The sequence below is a fragment of the Squalius cephalus genome, assembly GCF_949319135.1.
Source record: "Squalius cephalus genome assembly, chromosome: 6".
Classification (NCBI taxonomy): domain Eukaryota; kingdom Metazoa; phylum Chordata; class Actinopteri; order Cypriniformes; family Leuciscidae; genus Squalius; species Squalius cephalus.
This window is the reverse complement of record NC_137127.1, coordinates 16477461-16503667: the sequence shown is the minus strand read 5'-3', so window position 1 is coordinate 16503667 and position 26207 is coordinate 16477461. Positions and strand designations below refer to the sequence as shown.

Genomic DNA, 26207 nt, shown 5'->3' with positions numbered 1-26207 from the left:
ACTAAAATTACTAAAACTTATTTAAAATAAATTAAAGCTGAATAGAAACAAAAAATACTAATACAAAATCGAATACAAAAAACACATAAAATTCCTAAAATGTAAACTATAATATAAAAATACTTTAATAATTATAACACTAAAAATTCAAAATATTACTAAAATATTACTAAATACTATAATAGCATAAAAAAATAATAATTCAATAGCTCTATACATTGAGCCTCCTATAAGGAATAACTTGGAATAACAAGGAATTTGGAATAACTTCTGAGACAGTTGATGATTTTCAGAAACTTAATAGAGCATTAAATATTCCTCTAAACAGGTATGCAAATTAATTATTCATCAGTTTACTGTCTTAAATACATTATCTGGCTCTGTATTATTTCGTATTGCATAGTGACTCATAACATTATTATAACCAAAAACAATCATTTTTAGGACTGTCTTAGTTGTATACTGTACTTACTTCCGTATACTGAAAATAAAGCCAGTGTTGAATGAAAAATGTGTTGTTCTTCAAAATGTTCTCTCCCCCCAGGGCACATTTAGAGATGAAGTGACCTTAAAAAATGAGCAGAAAAACAATTCGTTTGGCCCTTTTGACCTTCCACCTTTAAGCCTGGGCAGAGGGATTTGGAATGATTTAAATCAAGCAGACAGATGGAAACACACACTTCCCAAAACAAAGCCACACACAAACAGGAATGGTTTAAGTGCTAGAGGCTGCAGCTTAATGATCGGTGATGGCCAAATATTCTCATTTTAGAGTTTGTGCACACTTGCATGCTAAAATCATGACATTACAAGGGCGAATCATTACGAAAAATAAAGGCAGTTGGAAATGTGACACAAAAACGAGCATAATTAGCCTCACTGCTCTGTTTCTAATAAGTAGATCTCATCTAACACTCTCATGTGCAGGGGTTTACACACAAACTCCCATAGATAACCAACAATAAGTTGTCAAACAAGCATCTGGTCACACAATCAGTACAATCACCAAGGGACACATGCATGCCTCACACTCCTGAGGTCGATTTCTCATTCTAGCTGAGCAGGAAAAGACATACTGATTCATAGAGGGAATCGAAGACAACAGAGATCACATCATCTGTCAGGATTGGGGAGCCATCTAGTGGGACTTGAGTAATTCATTTGGCTCGTTCTGTGGGTTTTTCATTTGCATCAGTAATTGGTGCTCTCCTAAATGATATTGTCCTGGTTCTAGATTGAGACAAATGGATTCAATCAGCTCATGACCACTAACCATAAACAAATCCAGCTGCTTCTCAGCTTCAATTTTCAAGTATCTACTGCACACTAAAAATACATACTACAAAAAGTATGTACTTATGCAGTTTAATAAGACTTTTTACCACATCAAAATCGCATTTTCATAATAATTGTTTATATATTCCTCTGAATCAAATTTTTTTTAAATAAAATTATATATATTATTAATTAATTATATTATTATTGTAGTATATATATATATATATATATATATATATATATATATATATATATATAAAAAACACATTGTGCTATTACACATACACACGTGTGTGTGTGTATATGTGTGTGTGTGTGTATACACTCACCGGCCACTTTATCTTTATTAGGTACACCTGTTTAACTGCTCATTACCGTAAATATCTAATCAGCCAATCACATGGTAGCAACTCAATACATTTAGGCATGTAGACATGGAGGGTGTCTCAATCAGCTCCTTAGTTCAGTAGTCAGGGCACTGATGAGGGATACAACCATTTTAAGGGCTGTCTGACTCAATCGCAAAATCCTTCCAGTGCACTGGAACATTCGCTCCCTGAAAAATCCCTCAATGGTCGGGATTTTTGGCATCGATGCTCACTATGCTTCCTTACCTTTCTGAAGAAATAAACATAAAACGCACAAGCCATCTATCTATGGGATTTTGTTGGAAATTGAGTAATCACTGTCCCAGTGTGTAGTGAGCCATGGTCCTTACCAGTGCCCTGATTCGTGTACACAATATTCATGAGCTTGTGAGCTGATTGAGATGCAACCATGGTCAAGATGATCTGCTAAAGTTCAAACTGAGCATCAGACTGGGGAAGAAAGGGGATTTAAGTGACAAGTTTCAACGTGGCATGGTTGTTGGTGGTAGACAGGCTGATCTGAGTATTTCAGAAACTGCTGATCTACTGGGATTTTTACACACAACCATCTCTAGGGTTTACAGAGAATGGTCTGAAAAAAAAATCCAATGAGTGGCAGTTCTGTGGGCAAAAATGCCTTGTTGATGTAACGATAAACTGGACGGAAGCAAATGCAAGTGCAAAGATATATTTATTAGATAATAAATACTCAAGGGTAAAGACAGATCGATGCAATAATAGTTCCAGCGCTGAAGGCAGTAACTTCTCCAGGAGGAGCCGATGATCAGGAACACAGCCAGCAGGAGAGCGTGACGCAGGGACTGAGACAGGCAAATCCAAGGTGCAGAGTGAAGGTGATGGTGAATCCGCGGTGAGATCAGAGGTGAAGTAATCCAGAGTCCAGTACACAGGAAACACGAAGGAACAGGCACGAGGACCGGATACTCAAACAACGATCTGACAACATGAGACGGGAGAGTATAGGCTATTAAATAGGCTGCGAGATGACATTCAGCTGCCGCTGATCGGGATGATTAGCGGCAACGCCCACCCGAAACAATGAACGTAACGAGACACACCCACACACACGAGACTAGAATGAGACAGCGGATCTACCAACCGTGACAGTTGATGCCAGAGATCAGAGGAGAATGGCCAGACTGGTTTGAGCTGATAGAAAGTCTACAGTAACTCAAATAACCACTCATTACAGCCGAGGTCTGTTAAGAGCATCTCTGAACGCACAACACGTTGAACCTTGAAGCAGAGGAGCTACAGCAGCAGAAGACACACTGGTGTCAGTCCTGTCTGCCAAGAACAGGAAACTGAGGCTACAATTCACACAGGCTCACCAATATTGGACAATAGAAAATTGGAAAAACGTTGCCTGGTCTGATGAGTCTCAATTTCTGCTGTGACATTCAGATGGTAGAGTAAGAATTAGGATAAATGGCATGAAAGCATGGATCCATCCTGACTTGAATAAGCGGTTCAGGCTGGTGCTGGTGTTGTAATGGTGTGGGGGATATTTTCTAGGCAAACTTTGGGCCCATTACTACCAATTGAACCACAGCCTACCTAAGTATTATTGCTGACCACGTCCATCCCTTCATGACCACAGTGTACACATCTTCTGATGGCTACTTCCAGCAGGATGTGTCGTCACAAAGCTCAAATCATCTCAAACTGGTTTCTTGAACATGACAATGAGTTCACTGTACTCAAATGGCCTCCACAGTCACCAGATCTCAATCCAATAGAGCACCTTTGCAATGTGATGGAACGGGAGATTCGCATCATGGATGTGCAGCTGACAAATCTATATCATGTCAGTATAGACCAAAATCTTTGAGGAATGTTTCACCCTGTTGAATCAACACAAACATAAACATAAAATGTTAAAAGAAAACAGTCTAAAACTTACATTCCATCATATAACGCATGAAAAAGTATAGCAGCCAAGCATCATTTTCAGCATACTATGATTTCAGGTGCATACTAATAATCCAAATCCTATTATAGGAAAATAATAATAATCCAAAATCCAAATAATATTAATTCCAGGAATAATGGATAGTATGCAAAAATCAATTGAATGCAGCATATCATCTTTTCAAGCACTTTGTATGCATGTCTTATGCTCTAGCTCCCTCTAGTGGAGAAACACATTCCATGCATTCATATGCATCATTCTTTTTTTTTTACAAAAATGTTCAATAGCACTCTCATAAAGCTGACAGCTCAATCTACAGACAATCTTGTTGAACGTTAAGTCTGTCTCTAAGGACAGCATATTTTCAGTGTTGAGGAGAATTATTTGCCACGTGTTCTTGCTTTTCTGCTTCAAATCATTTTGAGATTTTTGGGACCACAAGATGCCACATAAATCTAGACAAAGGCGAAGTCATCTTATCCTTACTACAATTCTACACAAGAAAGAAAGTCATAGAGGTTTGAAATAACATGAGGGTGAATAAATGATAAGAGAATTTTCATTTTTGTCATGCTGGATGACATGGATGGATCATCAGGCTTTACACAAACTTTATGCCGGCTGTCATTTTCAGAAAAAAAGGGCATACTAAATACTAGCACATTTGGAAATCCATATTAATTATAACTCTTCACTCAAACTGCTAACACGAGCCATCACAACAACATCTGACAACATGAGCGATAGTATCACATTTTATATTCTGTAAATGGATCTCATGTCTGTCAGACAATCAGTATTTTCCCAACATGTAGTGACTGTCAGTTCCCTGTCAGAAACTGGACTGTCAATCAGATTTTGAATCGTAGACTGACCTGCTGTTGAAACTGTGTATATTTTACATTCACTCCCAGTGCTGGTGTCAGATTCAGCTCACTTTGACTGACACAAAAAGCCCCAGCAGGAAGTGTGCATCACTAATTACTCCGTGCAAACACTCCATGACAATTCATCCTGCCCAAATCCTGAAATTTCAAATTCCATCAGATTACACCAAACTTAATATTTACACAAGCAGAAATGCCAGACATCAAATGCATCGAGTGTAACTAATGTATTATTTTGTAATCAGCTCTGCTGCACGGTATTTGCTGTGATACTCATAGATACACAACAAAAGCAGATTAAAAAATGAATAATCTAATCTAGAACATGACATGCAGGCAAATAATACAATTTGTAGCATTTAATTGATGGTATTAAGATGTGTTCCCCATATAGACACCCAATATAAACACAACATGATTTGGTGCGCTTAGCACCTTCCCTTGGTACCGCAGCATGGGTTTTCAGCTACTGACATCTGTTGGGTCTGTGAGGCAGATGGATTCATGCACACACACTCAGCGGCATGGCACTATCTCCACTAATGCAAATCCCCTGCTACTGGAGCAGAACCTACCAGAACAACCCCTCTTCCCCAATACTCACCAGACCACGGCATAGCTATACTGTAAGAGCCTTGTACTTGCTAATATCTTTTACTAAACATCAAGAAAACAAACTGTAATGATTGCATTCAGACATTGTTTACCTGACTAAGTGGGTGGTTCTTTTATAAGTATGTATGTGTGTGTGATTTAATTTTTAATGATTAAAAAAAAATATATAAATATAAAAAATATAAAATTATAAAATACTAAATTATATATATTACATATAGGCCATTAGTAATAGGCCAAACGACACTAGCATATAATTAGCCAATCATTTTATCTATTGCATACATCATGACATAGCAAATCAGATTAATCTGGATTCTTGTTTTAATCATTTTAAATTAAACCTAATGCACTGTAAAAAAAAAAAAGTTTTCATGGTTTAGCATAACTTTTTATCTTTTGTCAAATCAACTTAGATAACTATGTGGTTCAGATAACATAATATTTTGAGTTTCTATTTATTAAACCAATTATTGCATTAACTCACATTTTTAATTTCAATGAACTCAAAATTTTAAGACAACCAGATAACTTACTTTAAAGGGGGGGTACAATGGTGTTTCATGTATTCAGAGTTGTTTACAGTGTTAAAGAGATAGATTCTCATGCTAAACATGGGCAAAGTTTTAAAAAAATATTTTGGACGAATAACGGAGAATTTCTATGCTGAAAATCTTACTTCCGGGTTGGTACAAGTTTCGGCTGGTTTTTTTTAGATCGTGGATCTAATGACGTAGATCAGAGTGCAACTCCTTATATGAGCATTTCTCTAGGAAAAGCTCGCCCGCGCACACGTCGACTAGAGGAGAGCGAGACCGCGCACATCAACGCGCTTCAACAGGAAATCATCGGCAGCGCTGCATAGGATTTGTTCAAGAATGTCTCCAAAAAAGTGTGTATTTGGATGTGAGGGAAAGCTTACCGTGTTCAGTTTTCCAAAGAACCCAGTGTTACAGGAACAGTGGATGCAGTTTGTTTTTCCGGGGCAGCAACGGAGTGTAGGAAGTGCGGTTGTGTGTTCTGGTCGTTTCAGTGACGAATGTTTTTTAACAAGGCCCAGGTCGACGCTGGATTTGCAAATCGTTTGCTATTAAAACGTGGAGCGGTCCCAGTGATAAAAGACCCCATTCATGTAAGTACAACTGGATCAGATTTCTGTCTTTTGCTGGAAATCAAGAACTACCGCTTGACTCTATAGCTCCGCCTCCAGGACCTCGGCTTTTTCCGGAGAGAATCGGAAAGCTGTATTTTTCTTTTCTAAATATAATAAAACTAAACACTTTTTTGAGATATTAAGGATGCACTACTACTCTATAGGTACTCAAGATTAACATGAGATTAGGTGAAACTGTGCATGTTATGTACCCTTTAAGTAAACCAACAATACTTTTTACAGTGTTGAGGAAATCTCCTGTCTTAATCTGAATTATGAATAATTTATACCGTTTACAGCATAGGTTCTCAAAGTGCGGCCCGCAGAAACATTTCTGACGGCCCGCGATAACATCTGATAACATCTGTAAAACTGTTAAAACTGTAGGCTACATTGCTTTGAAAAAATTAATCTCCGTTTAGTGGTGTTTAGCGGCATCTATAGGCATAAGCGGTAATTACAGGTGTGGTCCGACAGATCGCAAGTGACAAGTGACTTAAAGGAGAACTCCGGTCAATTTTAACATTGAGCTCATTTTTTTGTACATTTGGAGTGCTGTCAATACAGAGAACAACGACAAAAATCGGTGTTGCCTACACTGTGTTATCCTCTTTTTAAAATTTGCACCCTGTTGACTTCAATGGGGCAGGTTTTAAACCTGCTTTTAGCCTCTTAACATCCTTGATATGTCATTACAAGTGCCCAGCCATGTGAGTGAGTTTATTTAGAGTGAACACGGGTGAATCTGACTGCAGTAGATGTGAAAGATATGAATAAAAATGATGTTATTTCAGCCAGCGAAAAGACCTGTATTTACATCCTGTTTTCGGTCGAAGCCCACAGTAATCGATTGTCGAGTTCACGCGCATAGGTTTATTATCTATGATCACGCGCGTGAACTCGACAATCGATTACTGTGGACTTCGACCGAAAACAGGAAGTAAATACAGGTTTTTTTTTTTTAAACAAACAAACTCGAATCGAAAGCTAACCTTCTGATGTTATCCGTCTGAAAGGTGCGTGCATTTCTCTCTAAAAGCGCATCTGCTTAACAGCGGAGATGGAGATATGTTTTTAGCCGACACTTAGAAAACAATAGTTTATTAATAAACAATTAAAATGCCTCGCTGTTTTTTCAGACACATTTATTATCATTATTCTATAACTCACCTTTCTGTGGGCTGTGGTTCCAGAGACACAGCTAGCCTATATTCAGCACTGTGGGAAAAATATCAATTCCAGGTTCTAATTTGGCCTTAGAAAACCAGTAAAATCGACATGTTTTCCATATTAATTTGTGAATATTTTAAATGTTTAATAAAGGGGCAAAAAGTCATAAACAAAAATCTGAAAATTCGTCGATATTTACTTTTTTGCGCAGCAGTTGGTATAGCCAGTTCAAATAAAAAATTTTGGTGTTCAACTTTGCGTTTTAAAAAGACAACAACCGTTCATTTTTCGTTTTTCAATTACGGGTAAAAAAGATAGATAATAATAGCGCAAAACATTTGCGCAAATCTGTAATAATGGAAACGCGACTGACAGGCAATTATAGATATGAATGATGATGATGATGACTTGTTTGGTAAGCTTCTATTTTAAAAGTTTCTCTCTCTCTCTCTCTCTCTCTGTTCCGTCTCTCTCTCTCTCTCTCTCTCCCTGTCCCTGTCAGGTTTTCCTGTGGTGCTTTGGTAGCTGGAATTGCCCCTGAATAAGGCCTATGCTGATAAGAAGCAAGGCACACTGAGGCTGTTTGTTCTAAATAAGTTTGTTCTTGACAAGAACAACTTATTTAGAACAAATGGACTGCACACAGGACTGTTATATCCCAAATTTGTCTGTTGAGGGTAGAGAACCCCAGGGATTTTGTTTGCATTGCAATTTTTCACAAGATTTGCCAGGTTTAGCCTCAGTTATATAATAATAGCCTCAATAAATGTAAAAGATGCAACCTGGTCATTAGAATTATTTCAAATGGGATTTTCTTTTCAGTATTTTTTTTTTCTTCTTTTTCTCCCCCGCCCCTTTGGCGGCCCTCAGTTCAATGTTGGGTTCCTAAATTGGCCCTCACCTATCAAAACTTTGAGAACCCCTGGTTCACAGCATTTTTTTTTTTTTGGTAACTTATTCTCTGCTCATATAAAGAAAACCAAGCATTTTATACGTCTACATGCAACATATGTTTGATTGTTACGTGAATGCTTGATGTCCGAATTGATTTCTCCTCATGTCAGAAGGCTCAGGCAAAAAGTGTCGGAAATACAGTATTTTGCAGTGAGGGAGTTTCAAAAGTTGTCTGAAAATATCCAAGTCAATCGCCCACTTCGAATCCCCCCTGGGTTTGGCGCGATGTGTGTTTTCATGTGTAGGCAGACTAGTGGGTGTCTGAAATGGATTGAGGCTGTGTTTACTGATTACTGAATTTTCCTTTCTATGTTTCTTTCCTTTCACACACACTTGCTTATTTGCATTTTACAGAGCACACTTTACTATGACGCACATGTACACATTCAATTTCTCTCTCTGTGTCTGCCAGGGTTGATTATGGGTTGTCAGCGTCTGAAAGGAGACCAGACGAAATGGCAAAAAATCCCAAAAGACCTTCAGTGCCACATTGTGTCTGTGCATCTGTGTGTGTGTGTTTGTGTGTCTCACATGTCTTAGTGAAGATCATATCTCATTATAGAGGTTTTAATTGGCCCCTCATGATCAGACCTTCTTTGTGTGCCAGGCTAAAGTGATAACCTTGAGCCCTGCCATTAGTCAAGCATGAAACAGCCCACAAAGAAATGACACACTCTCACAAACACACAACAAGACACAGAAATACCATAACGATATTAATATGTATAGGATTAACCGCAGAAAAAACACATGTGCACAAACACCAGAAGTACTCCATTAATTCATGAGGCTCGAGTCATTCAGTGTATGTCAAAAAACGTCAAAGCTACTCCCACGGGATTTAACTAACAGGCTAGAGTCAGACTGTTTCCTTTCCACATGTCATTTATAGGGACTACAGACCTCTTACAATGGCAGAAACTGCAATCATTACTAATAACTAGTGTCCTAATCACATCCTCTTTGTACTGATAGCTCCTCTTAAAGGGATACAGTAGTTCACCCAATAATGGCAATTCTGTATAATTAGTTTATTTATCAACGTATCATTCAAAATGTATCGTTCAAAAATGTTCACGCTGCTCTTGTCCATACAGTAAAATCATAAGACTGAAGCAGATAATGAAGAATACCTTGCTTAAACCAGAGCCCCCAGGAATTCAAAGAAATAATGAAATATATATATATTGCAGTGCAGTGTGTGTGCGTGTGTTTTGCTGTTGCCTTATTTTATCTTTAAGTCAGCATATAGAGTCAGAATACTCCATTCAATAAAATATGTTTGCTATTATTTCTTGCTGACTGTGCTGAAATTGTGACTCTGGATACACAGGAAAAGTTCAAGGCTGTCTGATCAGAATGCATTATTCTAGTACTAACACCTTGTCCATAATAGTAAACCCTATGAATAACTAATCTCTAATCTTTCTCTCGGTCAGCACTGTGAGTCATGGATATTAATCTTTCTCTTCTTTTCTATCTCAGATGCAATTTCTTCAGTTTCTTTATTTTTCTCTCTTGCTCTTTCTCTTGCATATTTTTTCAGAGTAGACAGCGGAGGTAACAAAACAAATACAGCTGTGGTCAGAATTATTGGCACAACTGGTAAATATGATCAAAGATGTCTGTAAAAATAAATCTGCATTGTTTATCCTTCTGATCTTTCATTAAAAAAATTCACAAAAATCAAACCTTTCATTTAAGTAAAATAATTGAAAGTGGGGGGTAAATCACATGAAATAAATGCTTTTCTCTTATTGGCACCCTTTTATTAAATACTTTATGCAAACTCCTTTTGCCAAGATAACAGCACTGAGTTTTCTCCTATAATGCCTGATGAGTTTGGAGAACAACTGACGAGAGATCAGAGACCATTCCTTCATACAGAATCTCTCCAGATCCTTCAGATTCCCAGATCCATGTTGGTGCTTCAGTTCACCCCACTCATTTCACAACTCGCGTCTCACAGCCTGTAGAATTCAACCAATCAGAAGACGACTTTTTCCAATTTTGTGTGCAATATGCATCAGACATGTCAGGCTGAGACTATAGTATTGGTAATATTATTAGTTGCTTGTTGATAGTGTAGATTAAATAGATTAAATCAAGCCTTTGTCTTGTAAACATCAAATAGAACTGCAACATGAATTTACATTGGACTGAAAATCCACAGAGGGTACTTTGCTTAACCATTTCAAAAAATCCACCACACACCATTGGCACAGACACTTCCACTGATGTTTTCCTTCTGCTACATCTATTCAGATCTGTTTGGTATTGAAAAGAGTCTTTCTGAATGCCCTACTAACCTATCCTATCCAACTAAGAGATGTCTCTGTATGCATTTGTTTGTTCTTTCATAATGTAAGGATGTAATACACAACCCAGTAAAAGTCCAATGGTCTGTCTCTACTGCAGAGCTCTAAACTTTAAATTTGAACTGCTTCCAAGTTTAACCATGTGTTAAATATGCATCTGGTTTGAAAGATACACACAATCTGCTACAAAAATAAGCATAAACACACACAGTCTGCTCCTGCACCTCTCCATAGTAAAAAAAAAAGCCCTAGTTTAGGGCTCTGATCAGCAGGAAGATGAGGTGAGATGGATCTACAGCGCTAAACAAAAACAGTGTGTTGTGTTGTTGCTTTTTGCACAGTTGGTGTGAATGCTCAAAGAGCTCGCTGGCAGATGGGATTTATAATTATCTGTGGCGCTCAAACGTTTGGGGGTCCAGGATTTTTGCAAACACTCATGGTTGTAGATACACACTGGCACATGAGAATATACACAACACACATGTAAAAAAAAATAAGGTGTGTTGTACTGAATCCAGGCAAAACCAACTGGCAGTGGAATATCTTCTATACCCACAAGCATTAAGAACGCTGAACACAACCTAATCCACATTTACAGTTACGGAGAGATGTGCCGTTGCTTTTCTAAGCGGCTGGATTTAGGATTTTCACCTGGTGCATGAAAATGTATACTTTCATTGAAGGGGGGAATAGAGCCACATCTAGAGACTAAAAGACACATACTGTATACTTGGTTTCCATCCAACTATGTGTCTGCAAAATTTACATTTTTGCTTGGGAAATTGTGAATGGACATGCTTGGTGTGTGCATTAACTCAACATAATATGCAAAAAGTTGCGTTTTGTAATGAATTGTGTCGAAAACCTTTTTACATAAAAAAAGACATGGGTTAAACATTTGGGCACTGATGAGAAGTTGACAGCTTTATTATAATTAATAAAATCTGCCAGAAATGTTTTGAGAACTAGTAGCGTTCATTACGTGAGCTATTTCACCCATTCTGTGCATTTAAAAACACTACAAAGAAATGCTTCAGTATGGCAAATTCAGCTCTCTCTCTGAATAAAGGAGGTCATTTCAGATGCTCCAGTGATACAATAAAGGGGTTTGGCATTACCATTATTTGGATGGAACCGTAACCCTAAACAACCCAAACGAGAATTGGGTCGGAACCATCTAAAGACAAAGCTTTCCTGTGAGCATTTGATTGAATTATAACTAAATAAAACAATTTAAAAATAAATAAAAAAAGAATAAATAAAAAGAATACAAAACAACAAATATATTTTTTTAAATGCATAAAATCTAATAATCTTTGACAGGAATGAAAATGAGGCTGTGAGGGACAGAATACAGTGTGTTCTTGTATTGTTGCTTAACAACACCGATTTTTTACGAAACGTCTTTCAGGAAAAAAAAAACTTTTAGTAGACAAAAACTTGATAAATATTTTAAAAGTTGCGAGTTGTGAAAATTACATGATCTAGGACAGGGTTCACCAATCTCGGTCCTGGAGGGCCGCTGTCCTGCAGAGTTTAGCTCCAACCCCAATTAAACACACCTGAACCAGCTAATCAAGGTCTCACTAGGCATACTAGAAACTTTCAAACAGGTGTGTTGGAGCTGGTTGGAGCTAAACTCTGCAGGACAGAGGCCCTCCAGGACCGAGATTGGTGAACCCTGATCTAGGACCTTTGTGCGTGCCATTGTAAAGACTAAGTCTATCCCTAACAGCCTCGTTTTCACCCGTCATCAATTCAATATGGAGTCTAACCTGACTAAGTTCTGTTCCTCATTTGTAAGCTGTCTGCTACATGAATAAATAAAATGTAAATTCAACCAGCTAGCAAACACCAAAAAAAACCTTAGTAAAGCCTCAGCAGCCGCATAACAATACCCGATTGTGGTGTTATTGTGGCAGTCAGTTAATAATTTAATAATTTAATAATTTAAATTTTTACAAAAATAATGCATTTCATTCCACAAGTACTGTGCATTTGACAAATAAAACAATACAAGTTTTATATATTCCCAAATCAGTATCTACCTCTAACATTTCCAACAACATACACACACACATTCCTCTTCCTTTCTTTGCCACATTAACTCGCCATCTTCCCTCCAACACACAAACACAGTAGGACAGGACAAACCGCCGCATGAGGTGAGAGGTTGAGCTCCGCAGTGCAGGGAGGAAATCTATAAGGTGTATAAATATAGAGTCACAGGAAACAGCACCCCATTGATCTTCTCAATTACGGACAGTGATATTTAATCCACAGTCTCTGCTGCTTCATACACACAGATTAATATTGATCATTGCTCAGAGATCAACAGCCTCTAGCGATCCTGCAGCAATATCATAACCTCTGTCTTATTGAAAAGTGGCACATCCTGGATGGATTTGCTCGTGGGATATGAGCTGACGACTGAATATAGAGATTGGCAGTTTTATTACAGGGCAAAATCATTAATTATATGCACACTCTGCGTACATTTTAATGAGGAGGAAGTTTTATTTGGTTCACAGCAGCATGGGGTCTCATCTCACAGCAGTCTTGTAGCTGTGTATGTGTGTGTGTGTTTGTGTGTGTGTGTGTGAAGAAGGGGGGGGTCTACTTCCCAATACTGTTATAAATCACCATCTCTCTCTCTATCTCTCTCTCTCTCTCTCTCCACTTAGACCCTCTGCATGATGTCATTCTGCAGAATATCAAGTAATACACACACACACACACACACACCCAGGTCAGGACCAGGACTCTCAGAATACACCAGAAGCATGTGCAGTTGTTAGCTTAAGGAGCTATTTCTACTTGATCTGATCTCTAAAAAAATACTTTTAAGTTATTTGTGCTTCCAATGTTTTTTCTTAAAAAAAGCCCTTAATGTTTATCAACATGTTAGATCATCATTTTTGTCACACTTAAAATCATTTCGGAGCAACAAGCCACTCTAAAAATACTGTAATGTGACAGACGTAAAGTCACTGGTAACCTAATGTTGTCACATTGATTCAGTCATATATTTAAAGAGATAGTTCACCCAAAAATTTACAAAGATATCTATATTTACTCAACCTCATGTTGCTCCAAACCTGTATGACTATTTCTTCAGTGGAAAACAAAGTAAATTATTGTGTAGAATTTAATGGATTTTCAACTTTACAATTAATATGACCAGCAACAGAGGCTGTCGAGAAAACATCTTCAAAGAAAGTACCATAAAAGTGACTCATTTGACTTGCAGTGTTATATACTATAGTATTTTTATTTTATTTTTATGAATTAGTGTGAATTTTCATGAATTGAATTAGCTTTTATTTTTACATTTTCAGGTTTTAATTTAAATTTAGTTTCTGTTTTTGTCATTTTTATTTAGCTTTTTTTATTTTTAGTCATTTTTGTACTTAGAACCTAAACCTAAGATTAAGAACCTAAAAGTAAACTAGACAATGTAATTTAGCTACCGAGGCAAAATGTCTCAAGTAAGCTTTTTATCTAATATTTATATTTTATTTTACTTCATCTTCATTTCAATAACTGAAAATAATTTTATTAGTTTTAGCTTTTGTTAACAATAACAACACTTATGACTTGTGTGTCTTTTAAAGCTATACGCTTTGGCCAATAAAAAACTGCGTACATTAACATTTAATGCCATTTTTTAATGTATATGAATTAGATTTGAGAACAACAGTTTATTCATCACAAACTGTTTGTATGACTGGGAATGTAGAGCATGAATCTTATAGACCAGAATACACATTTTTGGGTAAACTATACATTTAAATCATTTCATCAACTTGAATTAAACCAGTTACTTGGATGTTACCATATCAAATAAATGTTTTAGGTTGGACAAAACATTTCACACTCAGTGTAGACCAGACCAGCTGCTGTCGGACCAACAGGATTGTACATATATACTACTCTCTCTCCTCTCTTGGTGAAGTACACAGTGATGGATGTCCTGTTTGAGAGGTGTTGTGCTCCACTGACCTCAATATATCAGATATGTGTGAACACACACACACAAACACACACACTCACATAGACATAGGGGTGACATCATCGATAAAGCCAAACAACGGAAGGCCAGCGCAGTAATAAGCTCTAACATGATTAAAAGTGAACGTGGCAGAGACATCTGGTGTGTATGTGCGGCTCTGATCCCGCATGTGTGCATCTCAAACCTAATTTTTCCATTCATGTCCCGTATGCAGGCAGTTTAATGAGGTTAGTGCGGATTCAAGGGCTGTTCTGTGGGAGCGAGAGAGAGATGATCCATTCCTCTCCATTAGCTCAGTGTGTGAACAGACTGCATACTGCTAAAATGAAGATGCAGAGCTCTGTGCTGTTTTAATCAAGGGCATATTACATTTAATGTACTGTGTGTAATGTACAACAGACCTAATGTACAGGTGACATCATCAGACAGATAGCAAGTAAAAATGTTAAGGTAAAAAATGGTACGTATAATATTGTAGTCAACATAAAAATGTTCAAAACCCATTTAAGTTCCGTAATCAAATGTATTTCGGAGTAAAATAGGATATTATATGTGAGAAAAATGGGAATAGACTGGACTGAAATATGGGTATGATGTTTTTCAAAATGCAGATAAATGGTTGGAAAGGAGAGCTTGTAAAATTAGATGGACTGGTGACGTCAGCCAAAAGTTTCAGGTGGTCAATAAACTTGATTAAAAACTGACACTTTGTTTTTTTGCAATATATTATATTTCAATATACCCTGGTAATCCAGAGTTCTCGCGAGAGCACAAGTTCAATTTGCTCAGCGAGTTACTCTAGTGTCGAGTAATACATGCTCATTAAATATGCCCCTTGATCCGAGCTGCACCAATCACATGGGGTTATCTGATATAGGCGGGCCAGAGGCGAGCCAAACAGATGACGACAGCGCTGTGACGTCGAAGTCATTAGTAAACATTGCAAGATGGCTATGGATGAACACCAGTTGTTTGAAACGGCTTTGGCCGCTACAATGAACGAGTTAGACTTGGCTTTTTATCTAAAAGAGGAACAGAAGACGGTACTCGAATCGTTCCGTTGCAAGAAGGGCGTTTTGCTGTTTTGCCGACTGGATACGGTAAGAGTACAATCTACCAGATAGCTCCGCTGGTGGCTGGGGTTTATTGTTGTGATTGGTCGTAGTGTTATCCAATTGCGTGCAGTGAGATTTTCAAATGCATGCTTGGTGCCGCCCCTCGAGCTGGCCGATTTTCATTAGTCGACGCCAGACCATTAATCTTTTAGATTTAGGTCTGGATTTCCAGGCTAATTTCAATATGCAAAAATAGAGGAATTTTCACCAGATTGCCTTAATAGCTCTACTTGGAAAGATTACATTTTTTAAGATTTAAAGTGTAAGTTGCAGGTTAACCACCACAGTCAATTAATGTGTAAATTAAAGTGCTCTATATGTATATATTTAATTATTTCTGTCTTAAAATGCGTTAAAATAACATATATTGGGGTTTCTTCAAAGGTAGCGTGTTTTTTCAGTTACTGGGTGATGACGTCATAAGAGGAACTCGCAACCCATACTCCGCTAGATTCCTACTGTATTATGGCTATCTGGAGAACGACTGAGGATGTGGGAAACCATCAAATTCTTTATGGACCACAGCCCTACAATTTTTAACTGGTCAGGCGTGAGAGAGGGGAGCCATGGCACTCAAAGAGTTATTAATGCTTGGTGTGAGGAGAATTAGTGGAGGGTTGGCCAGGTGAGTAACGTTAGCTACGTTAGAGCTAGTCAAGCCTGGTGCAAACTTAACCCGGATAATATAAGGGAACAAGCAAGTCTTTTCAAAATATTGCCGTCATGTAGAATAGCAAGGAGGGACAACGACTGAAGACATTATTTACTTACAGTAAGTCAGTCCAAATCAGAGCTGCAAGCCTGCAACGTTAGAGATGCACACACTGCACAAATCGCTAGTCTCATCGACGCCTCAAACGTCATGTAATACCCTTCCTCAGTCCACGCGTTATCAATTCCTCACGATTTAATTAGCGATGTTTATTGTCAGAAAAGAAAAAGAGAGATCGATGTCCCCATCACTGTGTTTGTGTGGGCTATGCCACCCAGTTGAATCAGCAGTGGAGAGTGTGTGCTGCCGTGAGGTGAACGCGTTGTGGAGTTTAGTGGAACAGCTCGACCTGCGACCGGCTGATCTGACGTGCCTGAACCCGTTTGTTTTGCGAATAGCTTATTCTCATTTCAGGCAGGATCACGGTCCCCTTGAAGTCAGCACACACGAGTATGTTTACAATGGAGTTATTTTATCCATAATTTTTTTATCAAATAAAACATACAACCAACTTTTCTGAAGTTATGTAAGACATCTATAGCTGCTAGCGTATGGTAACTCTACTAGTGAGTTCCTCTTATGACGTCACGCCCCATCTAGTGGAAGGCAGCGGGAGCGGTTAAAACCACTGTTAAAAGTGCCAACTTTTCATATTATATCAGCATTTTGGTATAAAAAACAATGGTGGGCGGTTCTTATCTTTATGTTTAATAAACACATTGCATTACTTCGTGAAAAATTTAACCTGCAACTTACACTTTAAAGGTTGGGTAGGTAAGAATTGTCTAAAGAACTTTTTTTCAAATTGGCTTAAACTGTCTTTATATACCAATACATAATTAAAATGTAAGTACTTTGAAAAAGAGAGTATAAAAATTGAGTGACTATAGTGTATTTAATCTTCAAAAAACACAGCTCATTAATTCCTACCGGGACGAAACAAGTGATTGGCTTGCGCGACTGTCACTCTCCGTCGCCATGACTACCGCCACTATTACTGGCTCTGCCCACGTGCGCGCAGTCGCGCACCCGTTTTTAGGTGGGAGTGAATGGAATTAATGAGCTGTGTTTATTGAAGATTAAATACACTAGAGTCACTCAATTTTTTATACTCTCTATTTCAGAGTACTTGCATTTTAATTATGTATTGGTATATAAAGACAGTTTAAACAAATTTGAATAAAAGTTTTTTTAGACAATTCTGACCTACCCTACCTTTAATGATTAGGCTGATTCTGTTGCAGAACGCATCTGATTAAAAAAAAAAAAAAAAAAAAAAAAAAACGGACTGCTTATTTTTGTGCAAACCATAATTTACGATGACCGATATGGAAAAAAGTGTTCACACTCGGGTATACTCTTATACTCAAACCTCTTTCAGAAACTATAAAGTGAACACTTATTAAAAAGTTTTCATATGCCACATTCCTATTATTTTTGACCAATTCAATTTGACTAAAATAACGAAATATGACTAAAATAATGATTCTTGTTGTGATTATTATTTAAAAAAAAATTTTTAAGAAAATAATAGATATTGCAATTTTACCATTGTACTGTAAAATAAAATTGTAATATTACAATACTAATATTCAAATGTTAAACCATCAAGCTTTTTTGTCAGATTGCCAGCAAATAAATAAATGCAATGGTGGTTTATAGTACATGTATTTATTTTAATTGCATCCTTCACGATCTGACTGTAGCATTAACCCATTCGATTTTATTTCAATATATTGTATTAGCTCTTTGATTCCATGTTGACTTAGTAATGACCATTAACCATTAACCATGGTTTTGTGATCGATTACTGTTTGTATTACCTTAGTTTTCAGACAAATCACGCTGCCAATCACAACACACTAGGCCAGCTAAACAATCACAGCACATTTCGTATTTCGGAAGGAGGGGCTTCATCGAAATCGGCGTGTTCGAGCCAGACCGGGGAGAGAGATGCTGTAATAAGGAAAAATGTGAAAAATAATGCGTTTTTGGAACAATCAAGCATTAAAACATATTCTAGTACACCCAAAAACAAAATCAAGACTTTGTAAAAGGAATAATAGGACCCCTTTAAAACAACTTTCCAGATAGACTGAAACAAAACCTTTGGATAGTCAACCAATCAGAATCAGAGCTGGTGAGTTCATCTAGCACTGGGCATTGTTGTGTTCTGTGAAAGGACTGTAGGCGGTCAGTGGGCGTGCTGTCTGAAGCTGAGACTAGCTTTACACCTTCTGAAAAATGATAAAGTTAGATCGTCTCCAAAGCAAGGGCGTCCTTTACACTCACAAGAGACACTTTGAGGAAGTGCTATATTATAGAGCAGCTGACACACTTTCTCTTGTAGAAACGTTTCAGTGAAGGATGGCATCTCTCAAGCACTGCACTAAAGCTGGTAAGACAGAAAAGAGGTTATAAAATAATAAACACAGGAGATAAAAGTAAACGCTCGCTCATCCTAACAGCTCCCTGTGGACTATATAACTGTTTCTCTCAGAAGAGTCTCAATAGACAGCGCTCAAACCCACAGTGTCCAAACATCTGAGCAGGTAGAGCATGTTTTCACTGCTACCTTTTACAATGGACACTAGATTCTGCCAAAACAATTACTGTTACTACAGTTATTTACTATACCCAATTAAAATTGAGTGAACTACATTTAAAAAAAAAAAAAAACCTGACAAATATAGTCAAACAGTCAAACCAAAAATTATTCAGACACCAGAAATCAAAATTTTTTTTTATTTACTAGTGGGTGCAGGACATTTATGTACTGTAAGTCTTCTTTATAGTTCATTTATGTAAGTGAAGATAGCAAAATAAAGTAAACTGTGTCATATTATACCCACAAATTCTTCATACAGTGGATTACCAGTAAAAGTCATAAAAATTTGGGACCAAAAATTATTCAGACACTTTGACCTGACCATGTTTTGCTTAAGTGTTTTTTTCTTTAATTGCTAATCCGACCTTTTTACACCACAGACTGAACAAAAGTAAGCATTGCTTGGAAATTTGTTGACCTAAATTGGTATTATCTAATTGTGTACTTAAATTTAACAGTGGACAGCTATTTAACCTAATTCATTTGTGAGACAGTCTAACAGGGATGGCCAAAACCAGTGAAACATATTTTATAACCGTTTTCTAAATTATAGTGAATAAACTGTGATAATGTGAGAAATAAATACAAAACACTGTTGAAATTGCTAAATTTTCAAGCTAAAAGACCATGTTCAAATAATTAAAATTTCATGGGAATCTTTTCAACTCATGAAATATTTTCATTGGCAGAATTTGCTTATCTCATCACCTTTGCCACTGCACTTCTGGGCCAAATATGCAAAATGCTACTCAAGGCCAAGAAACTGTCTAGTCCTTTTAAAAGGTGAAATACACTCAGCATCCTCCGTTGGACAGCAAAAAACTCTCCAGTGTAATGTGGTATGCAGCTGATCTTTAATGACAGAAGGCAAGAGAGAGGAAAACATAGATTGGGGAAAAATAGATTTTTTTTATATATATCCTGAGAGGTTCCCTGCTACATTTTAATCTAATGTCCTTTTTCTGCAGTGACTGTCAGAGCGAATACGACAATCCCAATATGCAAATGTGCTGAGATCTACCATGTTCACTATGCAACATTACTATATTGTATTATGCACGATTCAGTTTAAACTTAAAGGAATAGTGTGGCAAGCAGGGTGAGGGCAAGAGCTGTGGGAACGGAGCGAGGCCAGTGGAGCGAGTGATAATAAGCGTGACCTGAGCGCCACATCAGTCTCGAATGTCTCACGGAGGAGCTCCGGATGGATAAGAGGAGGAGGGACGACAGTGAAGGAAGAGAGAGGACCAGGCCTGGGACATTTATGTTGTGGTTTATTATGTTTATATGCAGCAGTTGTCCGTGAGGGGCTGCCGCTTTACTTTCGTTTTGTTAATTATGTATTGTGTTAAAGTCCCCCTGTAGTGAAAATCAAGTTTTTAAATGTTGTTTATATGTCTATGTGGTGTTTTTATTATGCTTTAAGACAAACCATGTGCAAATTTATAAGTCAACACCATTGCTGAGTATTTTCTCTTTAAAACTGCAGTGATCTAAAGACGGTTTTAAAATCGCCGATTTCCTGATTATTTACTCACCCCAAGGCCATCCAAGAAGGTGTACAGTATAAAACTTTCTTTCCTCAGCCAAAGAATTGAATTTTGATATGGCCGACAGACGGCCAAAGAGACGAAGTTCCGATGAACAAATAGCAAAGAAGAGGGAAAAGGAGAAGGATTTACATCGGGGGAGGGGACGGGATGAGGAGGAGGGAGGGTCAAGCTAGCCTCCATTTTGTTTGACAATACTTCGAACGTCAACAAGAAGTGACGTCACCCAAAATCGCTTAGAGCACCTTTAAGGTTTTAATGGAAAACATTCCTGGATTTTTCTCCATGTAATGCAAGTGAATGATGACCATTTTTAATAGTCCAAAATCCATATTTAGGCATTATCTTAACAACATTAACTTGTTTTAGATATTCTGATACAAGTAGGGGAGAGCGGGGCACAACCTAACGCTTTTTGACTTTCTCAGTTTGTGTAAATCTACTTATGGTTCAGAGTATTTATTTTTTCCCACATTAATTTCCCACATGTCTACTACAATTATGTGTTTTTGTTTTATTAATACAGTATATACTTTTTTCTTGATATACCCCGAAAGAATGGAAGTGAAATGTGACAACATGCCCCATAGGTGGGGTACATTGTAACATGTGCAGGGGCACATTGTAACGTGACCATAAAACAGCTTAAAATGTTATCTGATCTAATAAAAAAAAATTACAAAACAAACTAAAATATTTTCTAAATAAAATGCAATTAAAAAACTTTTTCATATAAAATAATGGCAATTTTTAATAATTAAATAGAAACTCATTTTTGAGTTTTGACTACGAACACATGAAAACACAGCTATACAACATAGTTCAAAACAAATAAATAATTAGTAATTTCTGAACATTGACACTCAGTCTTTATTCACCTTTTTCTCATGTTTTCTCAATAAAATTAATAAAAGTATAGAATATAATAGCATATTTCTAATAGGGGCACATTGTAACGCATTGTTACAACATGCCCCCGCCTGCACAACTGGGATTTAAACCCTGCTAGTGTCTTCTGCTAGTTAGCGAAACATTAAATAACTATCTCAACTGTTAAATAACATCTTGGAGATTAAAATAATATCAGATTTGTCTTATTTTAAATAAACACAAAAAATAGAGATGAAAAATTAACTTAAGTAAGAAATTTACTTTTGCTATGGTTTAATAAATGTGTATGGATATCTTCCAAAAATAAAATAATTTTGGCGGATTTTTTTTTTTCTATATAGTGTTGATATGGCAACTAGTAAATAAACAAAGTTTCGTCATCCAAGCATGTGCGGAAGTATTTAAAACAAGCCTGTTACAACTAACCCCGCGTTAGGTTGTGCCCCGCGCTCCCCTATTCAATTATTTTACCAGCTCTCCGATTATCCTAAATGTCCCTTATAAATGTCCCTTATCATTTATGGCATTTCACTGCTACTTTGAACAATTCACTCACATTACATGCTGCTACAGGCAGATGCTTTTATCAGAAGTGACTCAAAGCTCGAGCTATACATTTCTTTTTTCAGTTCATCCACGCATCAGACTCAAATACATGACCTTGAAGTTGCTAGCGCCATGTGCTACTGTTTAAGCTACAGGAACCCTAGTCACACAACACAAATAAAAATGCCAGCCCAATACCAGAATGCATTTAAAACCACTATCTGCAGTCGTAATGAGATTCTGATGGTCGCAGAGCTGTACTGAACATCCCAGAGGATCTCAGACAGATAAGGCTGTTGATCTAGACACAAATAGTACAGAGCAAGAGATATGGGTTGATGATGGAGCACGGTGCACGCAGATGCCGCTTATGTGCACATGCAGTTCCCATAAGGAACAGATTTTCCCAGAATGAAAGCTTGCATTGTTAGGCTGCATACACTGCGCTGGTGATAACATGATATGACAGCAGGATACTGAAACTAATAAAGTATTCATCAGAAGAGAGAGACGTGTGATGATGAGTAATTGTCAGAGCCACTGTAAAAGTGTGTAAACAATAAATAAAATATTTTGACAAAGCAGAAGATATGAGCCTATTAAGTGAACATTTTCAGTCACAGGCTGTTTCTGTAAATTGATTTAGTTCGATGGCAAGATGGCTAAGGAGGACCTGATAGGTGGGGTCGTATACCATTTTGTAACCATGGTAATCGAACAGATGGGTTAGTACAGGAACCGCATGCTGTGTGGGGCGTGTGGGTGTGTCACCATCTGAGACATTGTCATAAATCCATGAATTCTGCATTATCACATGCAGGTGAAATGCTAAGTGCTATTATTATTTATATTCAATTGTATTAAGACAAACAGATGCTAATTAGATGTTAATGTTGTCCCAAAAAATGTATTCACAGTATTACAGAAATTAATACTTTTATTCAGTAAGGATGAATTAAATTGATCAAAATTGACAGTAAAGCTGTTTATAATGTTCTATAATGTATAAAAAATATATCACGGTGTTACAAAAATATTAAGCAACTGTTGTCAACAATAAAAAATGTTTCTTGAGCAGCAAATCAGTATATTAGAATGATTTCTGAAGGATCATGTGACACTGAAGACTGGAGTGATGATGCTGAAAATTCAGCTTTACCATCATAGGAATAAATTACATTTTAAAATATATTACAATTAAAAAGTTATATTAAAGTGTAATAATATTTTCAAATGTTACGGTTTTATTTTTTCATTCAAATAAATGCAGCCTTGGTGAGACTATAATGTGTATGTGTGTGTGTGTGCACGCCTGTGTGTGTGTCTGTGTGTAGAATCACCCAAAAAATGTCCCATGATGTATTCAAATTATAAACGACAAATAAAAGAATCCAGTTTACTGCTCAGATCGAGTGCAACGTCCTGGGGGGAAAAACAGCTAAATATGTTCAGTTTTACTTTTTTTATTTATGAATTCTACATTATTCTACAGTACCACAGTCCCATGATACATGCAAATCGTAAACAGCGAAAAAAGAGGCAGTTTTCTGTTCATACCGTGTGCATAATTTGCACCATCCCCCCAGATCGACCGTTAACTTTGATCATATTTTACCGTCTAGGTTTTTGTGCTTCAAAGGAAAACGATGTGTGCAGTGATGTCACCGTGACAAATGCAGGAGATGAATGAAAATATGAAGTGTTTGCTGCTTTTATTAGAAGACTAATGAGAGTGAGAGGAAGGAGGCCTGGTTGGCAGGCATTTACCCTCAGATGTCTCCCTCATGTCTCCCTCAGAGTGAGAAAGAATGAGAATGACACAGCCACAGTGTTTCCCATGGATTCATGCTTGTGTTTTATTGTGGTTTCTTGCCTCTTACAAATGCCAAGCATCTTAATTAACGTTCTGACTGAAATATTAATGCTCACTGCAGATACATCATTAATATTCATCAAAAAGCAGCCCAAAATCATGTTAATATTTCACGTGTTACCAAAGATTTAACATGATAAAGTGTGTACTTGAATGTGAACTCTGGCTTTATAAAAACATACAGCCACTGAGGCAGTATAATGAATAAATTATACGAAGAAAATGCAATCATCTCCGCCTAAAAACAAGGAGCGATGAGGAGCCTTTAGGAATACTCAACACGTTCAGCTGTCTATATAAACGCATGTGTGAATGTATATGTGTGAATCATCTGACTGTTCTGGCAACATTTATGAACGATGAGAAACAGAGAGAGAGAGCGAGAGAACTTCACAAGGACAAGGAGAACAGAAGATATACATTTATACTGTATAAACATCTCGATAGATAGATAGATAGATAGATAGATAGATAGATAGATAGATAGATAGAAATTTTAAAATATATACATTCTATACTATTTTGTTAAAATAAATTAAGTATAAAACACTAAAATCAATCATTTTAAATGCTACAAGTGATGTAGATGATAATGTAATTAGTAATTAGATAACGGCAAAGGTCATTTAAATAAAAACAATCCAGGAAATGTTCATGGACAATTATCTAATTTCATAAAAAATAAAAAATAAATGATTATAAATAAAAAACAATATCATCGTCATAAAAAAACTCATAGTAGCAATAATCAATAAGGTATGGATATATTGTTAAGATTTTTCAGTTCAGACAGCAAACTCATTCTATGCCAGCATACAAAAATAGTTATCCACAGTTATCCATAATTCTTATTTATTTTTCTACTGTACATTATAGCATTTTAATTATAGTGTGCACAATGTATTTTAAAACAACAAACAAAACAGGAGTTAAAAAAAAAGAGAGTTCACCCAACAATTAAAATTGTGTCAACATTTACTCACCCTCAAGTTGTACCAAAACTGTATGAATTTCTTTCTTCTGATGAAAACAAAAGAAGATATTTTGAAGAATGTCGTTACTCAGACAGTAGATGCACCCCATTGACTTCCATAGTATTTTTTTTTTCCTACTATGGAAGTCAATGGCTACCGTCAACTGTTTGAGTAAAGACATTCTTCAAAATATCTTAGAAGATAGAAACTAATACAGGTTTGGTACAACTTGAGGGTGAGTAAATGACAAAATTTTGTGTGAACTATCCCTTTAAAGGAGAACTCCGGTCAATTTTAACATTGAGCTCATTTTTTTGTACATTTGGAGTGCTGTCAGTACAGAGAACAACGACAAAAATCGGTGTTGCCTACACCGTGTTATCCTCTTTTTAAAATTTGCACTCATACCTGTATTTACATCCTGTTTTCGGTCAAAGTCCATAGTAATCGATTGTCGAGTTCACGCGCATTGGTTTAGTACCTATGATCATGCGCGTGAACTCGACAATCGATTACTATGGACTTCGACCGAAAACAGGATGTAAATACAGGTATGTGCGCTGGCTGAATAAACATCATTTTTATTCATGTCTTTCACATCTACTGCAGTCAGATTGACCCGCGTTCACTCCGAAGGAATCACTCACATGACCTGGGCACTTGTAATGACACATCAAGGATGTTAAGAGGCTAAAAGCAGGTTTAAAACTTGCCCCATTGAAGTCAACAGGGTGCAAATTTTAAAAAGAGGATAACACGGTGTAGACAACACCGATTTTTGTCGTTGTTCTCTGTACTGACAGCACTCCAAATGTACAAAAAAATGAGCTCAATGTTAAAATTGACCGGAGTTCTCCTTTAAGCTATTTGTGCATCTCATATAAGTAACAGCCCAAATTCCTATATCACTGCATCCCTGGATGGATCTTCTGAAGCAATTGTGGATTTGGATTTGATTCCAAGGTATTCTGAACTCCAGTGTCAGAGGTGATAGAAGCAGTTAAAAGAAAATGAGAAATAGAAGATGAAAGCTTATTTGCAGAGCACTTTGCTCTCTCGTTCTCTCTCTCCCTGTCTGTCTCACCGTGGCCTATCACCATGGAGACAGACAGCTGTTACAGGTAGGGCAGAGGGTTGAGGCGAGTGACATGCGTTCTCCTTGTCTTTCCAGAGGTGATCCTACACCAGTCTACGCCACACCCCCTCTCTCTTTCAGCTTCACAACCTTTCTCCACACCTTTCAAAAGCAC

General features: G+C 37.0%; 1 protein-coding gene across 3 annotated transcripts in view; it reads right to left on the bottom strand.

Annotated features, from left to right (window-relative positions):
- The window catches only part of frmd4a (FERM domain containing 4A), a 173201-nt gene that overhangs the window by 139126 nt on the left and 7868 nt on the right, over nucleotides 1-26207 (bottom strand). The gene's annotated exons all lie outside the window — the stretch shown is intronic.